Below are 13244 nucleotides of genomic sequence, written 5' to 3'. Positions count from 1 at the left end.
TGTATCAATATTTTTTTCTATTTTATTGCTGGGTAGTATTCTGTGACATAGACATATTTCTTTAATTATCAATTGAATGCAGGACATTTTGGTTGTTTCCACTATGGGCAATGTCAAATAAAGCTGCTATAACATTTATGTATAGGTCTTTGTATGAAAGTAAGTTTTCACTTCTCTGGGATCAAAGTATAACTGGTAGATCCTATGGTAAGTGTATTTAGTTGGTTTTTATTTATTTATTTATTTATTTTGAGAGGTTTTTGCTATAGGGCGTGTGAGCTTGCCAGAAAGATAGAGAGAGACACAGAGAAAGAAAGTGAGAAATCACCCCCCCCCCAGAGGGGATGACTATACTGTAATCCCTTCTCCTCCATTCTTCTCTCAGGATCTTGGGCACACATGCACCCACACCTGGCATGAGTTTAAGCCACCGGGTCCGGGACTCAAACCGCAGTCGACTACATGGGAGTCCAGCAACATAGCCATTATGCCAACTGCTGGTTCCCAGTAAGTGTATTTAGCTTTAAAAGAAACTGCCATACTGTTTTCCCGAGTAGCTGTACCATTTTATTTTCCTACTAGCAATTTAGGAGTGTCACTGTTATATAATAAAACAGTGTCACTGTTTTATTATAGCCATTCTGATATCTCATTATGGTTTGGTTTTGCATTTTTCTTATGGCTAATGTTGGTCTTTTTCTTATGTGTTTATTTGCTACCCACTTGTTATTTTTGGTGAGAAACCTCCGTTTCTTTTACTCATTTTTTAACTGGACTTTGTTGTTGTTGTGTTTTACTAGATAGGATGTCCTCCAACCTCCTCTCCCAAGTATCTGGGACCATAGGTGAATGCCACCACACTTGGGTTTCAGAACTTAACTTGCCATGTTGCCCACACTTATAGCAAGCTTGTGCTCCTCCTGCTTTAGCCTCCAGAATAGCTGGACTACAGGAATGCACCACCATGGGTGGCTTCTTAGAGTGGGCCAGGGATTGAATCTGAGTTATCCAGATTCATGTGGCCCCAGCCTACAGAGTAGCAGTGTCAACCAGTGCAGCCTACCTTATCCTGTCCTGTTAGATTTCATTACTGTTGAGTTTTTGTAATTCTTTAGATATCCTAGATATTAGTCCTTTGTTAAATATGTGATTTACAAATCTATTTCTCCAGTTGGTAGTTTTTTTTTTTTTAACTGTCTTTAGAAGTTATTTATTTATTTTTTTAAAATCATTGCCAGAGGATATGTGTGCTTGACAGGGGGCAGGGTGAGAAAGAGAAAGAGGGAGGCAGGCACAGAGAGAGAGAGAAAGAAATAAGAAAGCACCTCTAAGAGGCATGGTCATGCAGTAATCTCCTCTCTATTTCTTTCTCCTTTTGTGATTTTGGGCATATCCGCCCTGCATGTTTTTCAAGCTTCTGGGTCAAGGACTCAAACCATGCAGTTGGCATGTGGGATCTAGCTCTCCCAACCACCACTCTACCAGCTGGAATTCTCTCAAGGAAACCTGAAGAGTTGTCTCCCGAGAGCCACAAGTTATAGTTTGATCACATATACTCACAAATCTGCTATGGCCCTCCTAACTAGCAACTCTCACATAGTATCATGTGGCATGTCATTAATCATTTAGATGGAACCAATATTTCTCCATTTGAGAATTCAGTTTTGAATTCTGAAATGATTGTTTATTCAAACATTTGAATTTTTAGACACTATCCCCTCTGGAGAGATGGACGGATGGACACACACACATACACGTGTAACACATACATCCAGTGATCTGACCTGGCACCCTCCATAGAGTTGGAATACAAATAATGCCTTCAGACTATATAAGGTACAAAATGATTTTTCCTTTTAATTTGATGACTGTAAACAGGAATTTTTAAAAAGCTCATCTTTTTGTTTTATTATTCCTTCTGGAGTTCAACCTGAAGGCCCTGGGTGACTTGACAATGTATTTGCAATGAGCTGAAGTCCATCAATCAAATGTTTCTTTTCAGCACAAGGCAAAGAAACAGGAGGGAGTCCTGCGACTGTGTCAGCCCTCCTGTGATTCAGAACATTTGTTTTAATATATCCCAGGGACACATGGAAAGCAAAAAATTTTTTAAAAATGTAAAATCCTTATACTAACACATGAACCCATCCAATTTATTCACTGAGCTGTTTCTGTATTTGGTGAGATCAAGGCTCTTCAGGGAAAACAAATACATTCACATTCGAACACAAATTCTTTCACTGACAGGTGTGTACACTAGCAAAACTGGAAGACCTTGGTTTAAAAAGACCAGTGGTTGATACAAAAAAAAGTTATGTGTTCATAATCAACAGATTTTTCTGATTTGTTTGGACAGTTCAAATTTTTCTACAGAAGTTAATTGAAAATACAAATGTATTTTTCTTACTTTAGCCTTATATTTAGAACTGACTGGCTGTGAGGTAATTTCTTCCTGGTGATACTTAGAAATAATTTTCCATTTGTTTTTTTAAACAAACACATTAACTTATTCCTTTGCTGTATTTGTTGATTATCGACTCTGTGCCATGTCCTGTACTCAATGCTGAAGACAAAAGGTGAAGACTGCAGGTGTCTTGTAGTTTAAACGTGTTAACTCTTTAAGAAGTATTAAGCCAGATCTCTGACATTGTGTGTTTCAAAAATTGCGTGTGTGTGTGTGTGTGTCTCTGTGTGTGTGTATGCTATTGTAGGAAGTTTGGACTATGTCCACATAAATAATAAATATGACGATTTCAAATGTAGGAAGTACTCTGAAAAATCAGATTAGGGAAAATAAATAGAAAATGCTGGGAGCGGAAGGGAGGGGGCAGTCTATTATGGAGAATTAGTTGCCATAAGAAGGTGCTGGTCAAGTGAGGATTGCCAGCTTTAAAAAGGAAGGTACCTGATGCCCAATCAAATTCAAATTTCAGGTAAACTATATATACATATTTTCTGAAATTAAGAAAAAATGACATATACTTAGTTTATCTGAAATTCTAACTCCCTATCTATCTATTTATCTATTTACCTACCTACCTACCTACCTAAATACAGAGCAGGTAAACTCACCAGAGTCAGAGAGAGGGAGAAGGAGAAAACCATCCTCCATGGGATGGCCATGCAACAATTGCTTCTCCTTCCTTCCTTTCGGGAGTTTGGGCAGGTGCACACACGTGCATGATGTGTTTCCCAAGCCGCTGTGTCTGGTACACGAACTGTATGCTTAGCCAGGTGGGATCTAACTACCTTTACCAGCAGGCCGCAGAGTCGGCCCAATAAATATATATTTTTTTTTTAGTATAAATATATTCCCTGCAATATGACTGAGGGACACTCATATCAAAAAACCTTTAAATATGAAATTCTAGTTTGACTGGACATTGTGTGTTTTATCTGGCAACTTTAAGTCATACTGAGACCTAAGGAATAACAAGGAGTTTGCAGTTTCCAGGCGGAAAGGAAAGCAGTTGCAAATGTGTTAACAATCATAGTAAAATGCTACCTTCACAAAAATACTCAAATACTTAAAATAGCCTAATTTGCAACTGAATTAGTAAAGAAGCTATTACTGACATTTGCAAAATCATTTCGTAGATGGGGCACATGAGATGGAAGATTACTAGATGTTTTTAATGTATTTGTAGATCTTTTTAACTATGTGAAAATTGGAGAACATGGTCAGAGGGACAGGGTCAGCTAGGAAGAGACTGCAAGCTTATGTGTTAGCATCAGTTTTTAATTGAATGCCAACCAGAACTGAGATAAAGCCTTCCAAAATTAAAATATAATTCAATTGGAATTTTTAATTCTAATTATACCTAATACATATTTGTATTAGATGTCTTTACTCAGAGAAGAAAGAAACTTGAGGTAAAGATTTTTAAGTCTTGGGAACCAGCAGTTAGCGTAATGGCTATGTCACTGGACTCCCACGTAGTCGACCGCAGTTCACGTCCCGGACCTGGTGGCTTAAAACTCACGCCGGGCGCGTGTGCGTGCGTGCCCAAGATCCTGAGAGGAGAATGGAGAAGGGATTGCGGCGTGACCCTCTCCCCTGGGGGGTGGTTTCTTGCTTTCTCTCTCTATGTCTTTCTCTGTCTGTCTGGCAAGCGCATGCGCCCTATAGCAAAAACCTCTCAAAAAGAAAAAATGATTTTTAAGTCTTGCCCAGGCCCAGCTTTGGTGGCACACAGTTAGTGCCACTGCTTGGGAGGCTGGTAGCCCCATGAAGACACAGGTGCAGTTCCCAGACCAACCTGAGCACACTGGGTGCTGCTGCCCTGGTCTGGAATCCTGGCGGACTGGAGGCTGGTGCAGAAGGAGTGTGACATAAAAAGACTCTGCATCCTCCTCCTCTTTCTCCCTCTCTCATAAAGAAGAGAAATAGGGGAAAAAATTATTCTAAAGAATTTTTAGGCCCTACATATGATTTCTCAAATGTGTTCCCTTGTCATAAATACACATTACTGCCATTGTTTTACTACCACCTCAGTTTAAGTGAAAATTAAAGGAATTCCATAGCATTTTGTGATTTGCAGAGTAAGTTCTAGTAACTTACTTAAGTTACTAATAGCCAAATACTAAAAGAAATCTATTATGGAAAGCTCTTTCTCTAAATAGAGAAAATCCTGTACCGTGGTTGCTGAAAAACGAGTTATTTTCATTATTTTGTGCTAAAGTGTTACATATTTTGTGGCAATCTGATTTGCTGATGATTAGCATTTTTGTTCTTCTTTACAAGAGAAGACAGGGGAGAGAAAAACAGGAAAAGAGAAAAAAAAGAAGAGAGAGTAAAAATGGACAGACGGGGATTATTTATTTTTTTTTGAGAGGTTTTTCACTATAGGGCGCGTGTGCTCGCCAGACAGACAGAGAGAGACATAGAGACAGAAAGCGAGAAATCACCCCCCAGGGGGGATGGTCATGCCGCAAAATCCTTCTCCTCCATTCTCCTCTCGGGATCTTGGGCACGCACGCACACGCGCCCAGCGTGAGTTTTAAGCCACCGGGTCCGGGACGTGAACCGCGGTCGACTACGTGGGAGTCCAGCGACATAGCCACTATGCCAACTGCTGGTTCCCCAGATGGGGACTTTTGACAATGTCCTGTAGTGCCACACTTTTTTCGGTCCCTGTCTCCCAATTAGCTAGGATTACAGATGTGTGCAACTGTGCTCAAAGCGTTAGGTGGGTCTGTGACCAAACCCAGATTTGCCATGTAGCTTCCAGCCCAAGTAGTGGTGCTACCTGTGTGTCATTGTGGCTGGTTAGTTTGAATGCTAGCCAAGAGTACGGCATAAAAGAAAAGAGTAACGTTAGCTTGTATAGTATGGTTAAGTCATAAGAGCATAACTAAAAACTCCTTCACGTTAATGTTCTATGGAGATACATACTTCTACATGAATTGGTAGTAACTGGCCATGAACGGGCCGTGGCGTGTGCTGCAAGCAGGGATACTATCAGTGACATCTCACCACCCCCCAATGAATTATGAGAAGAGGGAGGAAATAAAGGGCTATCTTATTTACTTTATTTCACTATAGTTTATTTTTAGTTCAAGTTCTTGGTTGAAATTCTAGTTCAATTAAAGATCTCATTAATATATGTTGCCACATTTAGATCTGAGCATCTGTCAAGATAAATTAAGATTGTTTCATGATTTCCTAGCCAAGAATTCCATCATGTAGGTTCATTATCTGCTGTCCAGGCTGGTTAGATCATTTGATTAAAGCCTGGGGTGCATGACTACAAGGTCAGGGATTCAGTTGTGTCTGGGTTAATTTACCTTACTCTCCACTTACATTCCACATCCTGAACACTGTTTTACAAATCTATAGTTCACCAAAGAGTCCACGTCAGGACCAGGATTAGTGGATTGCTATTATCAGAAAACTATGGTGGCATTTGCTTGTCCTTACCATGTTAGCATTTACTGACTGGATAATTTGATAATCTGCAAGAGCTCACTTAATATTTAGTGTCCATTGGTGGGTTTTGCTTTTTTTTTTTTAAAAGACTATTGCAGTAAGAGATATTTAGAAAGTAACTGGATAGTTTCAATTTTGAATTAACTTCTTTCAAATAAAATTTCCTATGAATTGTCATGTATCTTCTCATTAAAGCCAATGAAAAACTTTCTAAATATCAGTAACTTTCAAATCAGTTTGAGGATACAGTAATTTTGATGTAGATCTGACTCCATCCCTTGTAACCTTGCAGATAAGGGAACTCTATTCTGCTTCAAAGTATCTCTTTATCATTTTTAGAAATAGCCAGGGGGCGATTCACATGTACTTATGAATGAGCCTCCTTCATCTTATTTGGGTACCATTCTCCCCCAAAGTTCACTTGTTGGAAGTGCAATCCATCTGCCCTCATGAATGGATTAAGACTGCTATCATAGAAGTGGGTTTGTTACAGCAGGGGTGGCTTTGTTATAAAAGTGAGCTGTCCCTGGCTCTCTTGCTCTCCTGCTCCACAATGCTCTCTGACATGTTACGATGAAGCAAGATCTTTCCTGGACACTGGCATTATGCTTTTTGATGTTCCAGCATCCAGAAGCATGGGACAAACAATCTTTTATTATCAATAAATTTCCTAGTGTACATTAGTCTGGTATAGCCACAGAAAATGGAATAAGCTACTCACTATAGCAATAAAATAGGGCTATTACAATTAAGGCAAACAAAAAGAAACACTGAGTTTCCAGCAATTTCTTCTACTTAAAAAAAATTACAATATTTTCAATGATTTACTTTGAATGAACTGACAGTAGAAAACGATCTCCTATTTCTCCCCACATGGTAGGTAGTTAAAATGTAGACTTTGCCACTATGCTTTGACCCTGTTAGTTAATCCAATGTAGGCAGCTCCATACATTATCCATGATGGTCAGCATTGTCCAAGAAAAAAAATCAGTGTTATCGACAACGTCTTTGTAAGATTTCACATTTTCAGCAGAGATTTATTGAATAGCCTCTCTGAGCCAGGCACTGTATTATGCAAGAGGGATAAAGTGTTAAATTAGATGGTCCCTGTCTGGGGTAGATTTGGTATTCCACCAAATCATTACAATGCACCGTGTAAGGGCCAGAGAAATGTGTGTGTTGAATGGGAGCCTAAAAGAGGGACACTAATCTAAAAAGCAGGACAAGAAAGTTTCTCCAATTTTCTGGGGAAAATTGCTTCAACCACCATACCTTAACAGTTAACTTGAACTCAAGCAACTATCTCCACACCGTATAAACAGAGCAGATACAGAGGTTTTGACCATTAATCGCCCTCTCCGATTCCCAAGCTGCACAGTCCTGGTGCCATGAGTACTCTGAAAACCTGTTGTGTCAAAAACGATCTAGTTTGTATTCTAATAACCCTCTAAGATTAAACCATATATAGTCATGCATAGTTTAATGATAGGGGCATGTTCTAGAAATTTGTCCTCAGGTGATTTCATCATTGTGCAAACACAGCATAGACTGTATTTAAACAAACTTGGATGGTATAGCTTATTACATACCTAGGCTGTGTGGTACAGATGATTGCTTCTAGGCTACAGACCTGTAGAACATGTTACTGTCTGAATACTGCAGGCAACCATAACATAAAGATAAGCATTTGTGTATTTAAGCATGGAAAGGTACATTAAAAATACAGTATTAAAGATAAAAAATGGAACACCTACATAGGGCACTTACTATGAATGGACTGGAAGTGGATCTGGGTGAATCAGTGAGAGTGGTGAGTGAACAAGAAGGCCTAGGATATTACTGTACACAGTTGCAGACTTATAAACACTGTACATTTAGGCTATACTAAATTTACAAAAAAAAATTCTTCAGTAATGAATTAGCCTTAGTTTACTATCATTGTTTTACTTCGTGAAGTTTAAATTTTTCTTAACTTTTTGCCTCTTTGGTAATAACACTTAGCTTAAAACACAAACACGTTAGTAATTGTGCAAAAAATATTTTCTTTCTACATGTCTTTAGTTTATAAAGATCTTCACAATTTTAATATTTAATTTATTTCTTATTTTTAAAACTATTTTGTTGAAAATCTAAGACATAAACACACATGTGAGCCTAGGCCTACACAGGGTAAGGATCATTATTACCACTGCCTTTGGCCTTCACATGTTGTCCCACTGGAAGGACCACGATGAACAAAACCACATGGAATTAAATCAAAGACAAGAAAAATGATGCAATCAATGGACAAGAACAATCTGTGATGTCTGAGGCTGCTGCCAGAACGGCACGGCACATTGTAGAAAACTTTTTTTTTTTTAATAAAGAGGCATACACTCTACAATAATGATAAAAAGAGTAGTATAGAAAATATCTAAACCAATCATAATAATTTCTTATCAAGTATTTGGTACTATACATAACTGTATGTGGTATATACTTTTCTAAGACCAGTAGTGTAGTATTAATAAGTTTGTATATAGTAGCATCACTTTAACTGGTGATGCATTTGTGGTGCACTGAGCTACGTCTTGAGCTATGATGTTACAATGGCTACGAGGTCGCAAGGGGACAGGAATTTTTCAGCTCCATTATATTCTTATGGGACTACCATTTCGTATGGGGCCCGTCTTTGACCTAAACATTGTTATGTAGTACATACCTATGGTCATAGTAAATGACCTCTTAACTTTCTTTTTATTCAGAATCATAGTTTCTAACTTTTAAAAAATTACTCTTTGTACACATATTCCTACTTTTAAAGATGTAAAGTGAACTTTACTTCATCCTGGGTTAGGACTGATCTAGATTAAAAAACATATTTCTTGGACCAGCCCATGACCTAGTGGTTAAGGCAGCCTGATCCCACATGGCTGACTACAAGGTTTGAATACTGGACCCAGCAGCTTGAAAAACATGCTGGGGGGACCAGCAGTTAGCATAATGGCTATGTTGCTGGACTCTCATGTAGTTGACTATGGATTGAGTCCCGGACCTGATGGCTTAAACTCATGCTGGGCACATGTGTGTGCATGCCCAAGATCTCGAGAGGAGAATGGAGTAGAAGGGACTATGGCGTGGCCATCCCCCCTTGGGAGGTGATTTCTCACTTCCTGCCTCTCTGTATCTTTCTGTCTTTCTGGCAATCACACACGCCCTATAGCAAAAACCTCTCCAAAAAAAAAAAAAAAAGTAAGAAAAACATGCTGGGTGCATGCATGTATGTACTCAAAATCCTGAAAGGAGGGAGAAATGGCAGAGAGGATTGCAGTGTGACCATGCCCCATGGCAGGTGCTTCTTTTGTTCTTTCCCTCTCTGGTGAGAACACTTATGCTCTCACAACATTAAAAAAACAAAAACAAAAACAAAAAACCTGTATTTTTCTTGAACTAACTTTTTGAAAATATGTGACTGTCAAAAGTACAAAATGATAAGATCTCTTCACACATGACTGAATAAAGTCTTCTAGAACACTGTGGAGAAGAATTTACATCAGGACTTCAGTGTCCTGCCTAGTTAATTAGAGTGGAAATATATCTTTTAGTAGAATAGTGCATTCTTTTGCAGTGGTACATTTCTGAAAGATAATCTTCAACTGTGCAAGCATTCTTTGTTTTCTATTCCTTATTGATTTGGAAGAACAAATTGCTTTTGTACATAGGCTGAGTATGTTGTCTTAGTATGCATTGTTTTGAGCACTAATTGTTTTTTACTTAGTTTGATTCATGCTAGGACTGATTTCTTCTTAATGAGAGGACTGTGTTAATTCAGATAGCTTTGGAAATGACTGAAAAGTTATTCAAAATATCTTAAGTAGGTTTAACACATCATGTGGAATGGGAAGCCTTTATAATTAACTAATGAACCATCCTCTTTGGATGTGCAAAGAATAAACAGGTTTCTATTATTATCTAGCTTAAACTTAAAAAAAATTCCACCCAGAAAACATCATAATACACAAGCTATTCTAGATCGTAGTAGGAATTATCAGATGTACTGTAGGCACTTAATTGATGATCTCCTTGGAAAACTAGCTGGAAGATGTCTAGCGAGTCTCAAGCTTTGAAGGCTATTGTACTATGGTTGGTGTGCTGTGTGTGTGGGCGGGCTGCGGGGTTGGGGTGGGTGCTGTGTCTTTGTTTATAGCTCATCAGCCTTCTTAAGATTTTCCTTTTTTTGGAGAGATTTTTGCTATAAGATGCATGCATTCCCTGGAGAGACAGAGACAGAGAGACAGAAAGTAAGAAATCACCCTGTAGGGTGGATGGCCACACTGCAATCCCTTTTCCTCCATTCTCCTCTCAGAATTTTGGGCACAGATGCACACATGCCCAGCATGAGCTTTAAGCTGCCGGGTCTGGGACTTAAAGCGTGGTAGATTGTGTGGGAGTCCAGCAATGTAACCATTATACCATCTGCTAGTCCCAGTCTTCTTAAGATTTTTAAAGACAATCTTATTTTTAAATAGTAGTTGATGAAAAATATTTAAATTGATTATAAGAGAATTAAATAGTGAGGATCATGGAACACTGGAATATGTTTTTGAGAGCGACCGCAGAATCAGCTGCTCATGTTAAAAGGAGCATTTATATCCTGTTAACAATGGTGGGTGATTTAGGAACCGTCCTTCAAGAGACAAGGTAGTACAAAGTGACCATTAATGGTTTCTTCAACTTCAAAGTTCTATTCTGGATGAGTCTATTTTTCTTTTCTTTTTTTTTTGTGAGAGAAATTTTTGCTATAGGACTTCTGTGCTCACCAGAGACAGAAAGAGATGCAGACACAGAAAGTGAGAAACCCCTTCCTGGGAGGATGGCTATGCCACAATCCCTTCTTCTCCATTCTCCTCTTGGAATTTTGGGCATGCATGCACACATGCGTGGTGTGAGTTTTAAGCCAATGGGTCCGAGATTTGAACCACAGTCAACTACCTGGGAGTCCAATGATGTAACCATTACACCATCTGCTAGACCCAACAAATTAGCCTATTTTCCTTAAACATTTTCACAATACAGTGCAACGCCCAGGATTCTTAATTTTTCTATTTATTTACAGGCTTATAAAACTCTGTTTGGTCTCTTAAATAATGGCATGTTTAAGCAAGGCAGAAGTCTGGATATCATTCTCAAGTTAGGGGTCAGGCCTCGTATATGCTGGTTTCTGAACCTCACGTTGCTCTGATCTTCAGGAGAACCATAATGTTGCCAAATGGAGAAAGTGCTATGACCCAATTTTTCTGTACACATGTACTATTTACTTTACAAGCTCAGAGTCTGATTAACAGGGAGTGCTTCATCCCATTTGCTGGGCTGGCAGTGTTTGCCATGCAGGTAGAAGTAGGCTCTCATACTGTGCTAAATCACAGCATTCTGAAAAACTCAGGGCATTGCAAAAGGCCATATCTCAAAAAAGTTACTGCTTCAAATAAATGTGCCATTTTATAAAATTACATCTACCGTATCAGAAAAAAATGTTCTTTCATGTGAGTGACATTTATATGACTGCCATTTGTAGGGAATAGGACATTTCACATAGTAAGGCTGAAGAATGGTTTTGGAAGCTGAGAGCATTCTCTAGATGATAAATGTGGCAGAACTTTAAGATGTTCCTGTGGGAAGAGACTCTCCACAGCTGCGGAGTTTCCTTATCAAAATGAAACCTGGGGACCAGCAGATGGCATCATGATGACGTCACTGGACTCCCACATAGTCGACCATGGTTTGAGTCCTGGACCCAGCAACTTAAAACTCATGACAGGCACATGTGCGTGCGTGCCCAAAATCTCAAGAGAAGAATAGAGGAGAAGGGATTGAGAGTCACTGTCCCTCCTGGGGGATGATTTCTTGCTTTCTGTCTCTCTGTCTCTCCAGAGAGTACATGCACCCAACAGCAAAATTTCTCTCAAAAAAAAAAAAAGAAACCTGTATTATTATGAAAAAAGTAATTATTCAATGATATTTCTGGCATTAATAACAATTTTAACATATTTTGAAACTGCAGGCATCTTTGTTGTGGCTTATTCCCTTTGTCAGAGTTAGTCTTTGTGAATTATTTGTTCGAGAAGATTTTATTTTACATCTGTAGAAACTGAGGCTGAGATGTTGAGTTTCAAGTTAGGACTAGGATGAGAATTCTCCATCCCGCCCCCATTTTCTGTCCAATTCATTTCCTACCACACCAGTCAGCTCTTGAAAAAATTCCTAAATTACCATCAAGAGGAAAAATTTATCTTATACCTGTCTCTGGACAAATAGGGAACCAAGGCTTTACCAGGGGACTTCAAAAAGTTCTCAGAAAAATGGAATTAAAGTACAAATGTATTTTGGTACTAGTTTTTCTGTTTGAAATCTGAGTATGATCTTTTTTTTTTCCATAATAAGCATTTTCCATGATTCTTTTTGAAGAGCCTCCCCTTGTAGTTACTATTCACAATACGTTATATTCTGAATAAGACTTCTCTGGAAAAGCAATGGCTAAACTGCATAAGGAAATCTAAATCAAGATCAAGATGGAAGTGGTATCAGATCTCAGGACAAATTTTCTGCTGTTGGTCAAGAGCAGCCTCAGATCTGAGATTGTAGAGATTGCTGAAGTCTCTTCCAAGCTCCGGCTGGATGGGCGCCACAGGTAGTTCCAAGCCAGATGTAAGATGCAGAGAGGAATCCAACCCCCGAAATCCTTCTCCTTTGGAAGCTAGAAGACTGCTCAATCGCTTAACTGATCACACTGAGGCCTGGAATGACCCTTCTGGGTGCCAGGGAGCCGCTGGGAGTTTGCAAGCACCTTCTCTTTACTGTGCACAGGCTGGGGAGGGGAGGGGGGTCTAGAAGCAGGGGCTTTTGAGGTCCGCTGAGGCAGATAAGGGATGAGGTCTAAAAGCTACAAGGCAATAAATAGCCAACAATGGGACCCACCTGCGAGAGACTCGCTTCCAGGGCAGTGAGTGTCCAGCGCAGCTGTACCGGGTGCGCGCTGCGGAAAAGGGAAAGGCGGGCAGAGCGCGGGGCTCCAGGCTCCTCCAGGTCAGCGCTGCGGCTCCAAGCGCTGATATAAGAACTGAGAGAGGAGGGAGGGCCCGCTGGATTTCGCAAGAGACGCGGGTGAGGAAAGCGTTTCCAGGAAGAGTTTAGGCTGGGATTCCCAGGCAGCTGGAAGGACAAGAACTTCCGGTGCTGCTGTTGCCGCAGTCAGTGCCATTGCTCTCTGGTAATTAAGCATTTTAAGGGGCTTCCCCTGGACCCCCTGGGATCTGTGCATTTCAGGCTGATTAAGGCT

General features: G+C 39.6%; 1 protein-coding gene across 1 annotated transcript in view; it reads right to left on the bottom strand.

The window, feature by feature from the left end:
- The window catches only part of STEAP4 (STEAP4 metalloreductase), a 32119-nt gene extending 19106 nt beyond the window's left edge, over nt 1-13013 (bottom strand). Inside the window, exon 1 of the mRNA XM_006170475.3 lies at nt 12884-13013. The gene's annotated coding sequence lies outside the window, so the exon portion shown is untranslated. The remainder of the gene's footprint in view (nt 1-12883) is intronic.
- Nucleotides 13014-13244: the final 231 nt, after the last annotated feature.

This window comes from Tupaia chinensis, unplaced genomic scaffold, assembly GCF_000334495.1.
Source record: "Tupaia chinensis unplaced genomic scaffold, TupChi_1.0 Scaffold148587_1, whole genome shotgun sequence".
Lineage (NCBI taxonomy): Eukaryota > Metazoa > Chordata > Mammalia > Scandentia > Tupaiidae > Tupaia > Tupaia belangeri.
The sequence above is the reverse complement of the archived record's forward strand: the minus strand, read 5'-3'. Positions and strand labels throughout refer to the sequence as shown.